This window comes from Saccostrea echinata, unplaced genomic scaffold, assembly GCF_033153115.1.
Source record: "Saccostrea echinata isolate AGI-Se365-2 ecotype Australia unplaced genomic scaffold, CSIRO_AGI_Sech_v1 ptg000046l, whole genome shotgun sequence".
Taxonomy (NCBI): domain Eukaryota; kingdom Metazoa; phylum Mollusca; class Bivalvia; order Ostreida; family Ostreidae; genus Saccostrea; species Saccostrea echinata.
In genome coordinates this window covers 7,865,759-7,869,182 of record NW_026889795.1, presented here as the reverse complement: position 1 = coordinate 7,869,182, position 3,424 = coordinate 7,865,759, and positions in this window count along the sequence as shown.

Below are 3,424 nucleotides of genomic sequence, written 5' to 3'. Positions count from 1 at the left end.
AACTAAAGAAAGAATTTTCATGATGAATGATGTTAACTCTGTAGGGAATATCTTTACAAATGATTTTCTACCGCCAGTCAAACCTTAAATTATTTAGTATGCAGTAAGCACCACTATTTTCGTCGTTTCATTTAGGATCTTTTGAATTTGATTTCTAAGACAAGGGTGGGTTTTTCTAAGAACCTAGCTTTTCCCAGAATGATCTTATGAATATCTCTATGAAATATGACGGGCCGTCTGGTCGAGCTGATGATCAATCCGGAGTTAATATTGCTGAAACGCGTGACAACAAAAAGACCTTATCGTTAAGTCAGTTCACGAGTGGGTATGCAGTGAATGGCTACTTTCATTTCAGGAAATTAAAAGCTAATAGTCAGTAAATAGAATGAATGTTCTTCATACAATTTTCTGGTTTGACACGCCATTACTGTTTAGAACTGAACGAAGCAAACTTCTGATTATCTCCCTCGTGTTATGAGTAAAGTATATGTATAATAATTATAATTCCATTTTCAACGATAGAATCGGAAAGGCATTTATCCATAAAAAATAGTTAACACTCCAGTACGCTTATACATGTATTTAAAGACTCTTTGATTTCATTATTTTTTCATTGAACACCAATTTTGTTGTTTTTGTGGTTGACCAGATCACGTGATTACAATTAATTATTAAGATAAAATATATGGAGATAACGAACAGTATTCAAGTTTAAAAGTCAAAATCAAATAACTTACAAATAATAGAAAATGACGTGATAACTGTCCACGGAATTTTGAGTCAACCAAATTTTGATTTTTTGCTAAAACCACGCAATTTACAAATAACGTAAACTTATTTCATTCTAAAAATTTGCTGGATAAGGAATGAAACTCGCCCATGAAAGCAAAATAAGGTGTGATATATTTGTATGCCCAGGAGCATGTTTAGTATACAGTTACATACTTGTCACGGTGTGAAGTATGAATTTATCGGACTTATTGTAAATTTTAAATGAGTAAATTAACCTCTGGGATTTTGTATTAATTGTTATAATTCTTTTTTTTTTATTTTTTACATCGACGAATGTACATGATACTTTTTAAAAATCTTTTATTTTGTTCTATCTGTGTTCAGTATGTAGGTTTTGCTGTTGAAAATCATGCTCAGCTGGAATCAAACCTTCAGTTCTAATACATCCTAAACTCAAGTAAAAATATATTCCATGCTAAGTCTAAATTAAAGTACAAAAACTAGAACACGTGTTGGTTTGTTGAAGGTTTATTGAATCTGCGTTAACAATAGGAGGAAGACTCGGGGTTGGCCCAGAATTAGTTTTTGACGGATGAATTCATCCGTCATATTTTCCATTGAAGAATTTATCTAAAGTCTGATTGTCCAAAATCAGCTAACTTTCCGCTGGCTGGATAAATTGTGAATTAACTAGGGGGAGGTAAATGCAAAATTTACAACATGATATAAAATTGAGTATACAGATAAAACTGAGTATACAGTCTTACACAAGCCACTTAGAATATTCAAAGCTGAAACGATAGAAACTTTTCATGCAATCAATGCAAATGTCATAATTAATTCGAAATATCAAAAATAAAGAAATTTCTAAATTAAATTTAAAATAAATAAATAAGACATAAAAGAAGAAAGAAGGAAAGAAAACATTAATAAATGGGGAAATTGCTATCTAAGTAAAGTTCAAATGTTTTCAATTTGGTAAGTTCAGCCAGTTAACCAAATTAAAGGTGTTTCATTGCAGAACAAATTCACGCCCCTAGAGTTATATAAAACATGACAAAAATAAATATCTCCCAGACTTATGTACTTTTAATATGGAGTCATTAGTAATTAGCAAATTCTAATCACTTATTTTTTTTAAAAAATTGTTAACACACCAAGTAGATTAAAAATAAATACATTCATTCAATTAACTAGAAGTTCCGCTCCTCAGAGTTTATTCATCTTTATTTTTTACCTTTCTAAATATATAAAGAGTTTAAACTATAAACGTAATCCTCTTATAAAACGGTTACCCGCTTTTTTGAATTTTACAAATCCATTTACACTATGCTTCATTTCTCCCTCTCTCTCTTTCTTGCATTCATCTACACCGTAATATCTTTTTACATTGATTTCTTTTTTTCTACCGCTCCCTAAGCTTGTGAGACTTAGAGGTACAATTCTCTCCTAATTTTAAATCTTTGTTAGGATTGTGTGTTGGTGAGGACTGACCAGTGTAATTCTCGTCCATTTACAGCAATGTTCTTTTTCTTCCTTTTTTATTTAACAGAAGTATGAAGGAAAATTAGACACCTAGAGTGACTTTATGAAACCCTATTGGTGAGTACAATTATTATATTTTTTGATGTCCTGTAAACGCCTTTGGTGAGTACAATTATTATAATCTGATTAACTTTAAACGCCTTTTGGTGAGTACAATTATCGTATATTATTATTTACTGTAAACGCCTATTTCTGATGACAATTATTTCTATTCTGTAAGATTTTTTTAAATATTTTGATTGTAATGAATTTGTATTTTATCAATATATCGATTACGATGGATGATTTAACGAGGTTCGCTCCTGAGCTTTGGAGCAGATTTATATCTTAACCTATATCTCAAAAATTCTGCATAAAGTTTTAATTCTTACAATAAATTTGGATTCTACAATGTCAATTAAACTATATTCAGTTAAAACTCCATGATTAAATTCCATACCAAAAGCATTAAGTGAGGAACTATATTTTGTGGCGGAAGGTTTTTTAAGAAGAAAATGATCATTTTTTCTCTTTAGAAGTATTTAAAGTATGTTAAGTTTGGATTCCTATTTTTCCATGCAGCCTGCACACAGAGTTATTTTGTGCAGTGAACTGTTTTATACTGGTCCTAAATTATGTATCAAATAAACTGTCATGAATTCTATCATCATATTTCATAAATATAGCAAATATATTGTGAAAATCAAGAAAAAAAAATCCCTATTTTAGCTTAAAATTAGCACTATTTTAGTAATATCTAAAAATTAACATCACAGACCCCCACTTTTTATTTTATTTTCTGAATATATAAGATACTTTTAACCATTCTTCTTAAATTCAGTAAAATGTCATTACTTTCAAATGATTTTTTTGCTTGTTAAATTTTAATGCCAGAAAAATGAAATTTTTTGAGTGCAAAAAGGTCAAATAATTGAACATGCGGAGTAATTTGAAAATTTTTTTGTTGTCACAAATTTTAATGTGTCCTTTCAAGATGAAATAAGACTGTGTTTGTTCCCATAATTTATTTGAATAAAAAATATTGGAGGAAAAACTTTAAAAATTGATTTATGTGCAAGACGTATTTACAGTGCAAAAAGGTCAAACTAAATGCTCTGTAGCGCCAAAAGAAGCGCATTAACCCCCATTTTTTGTTTTGATTTTTAAT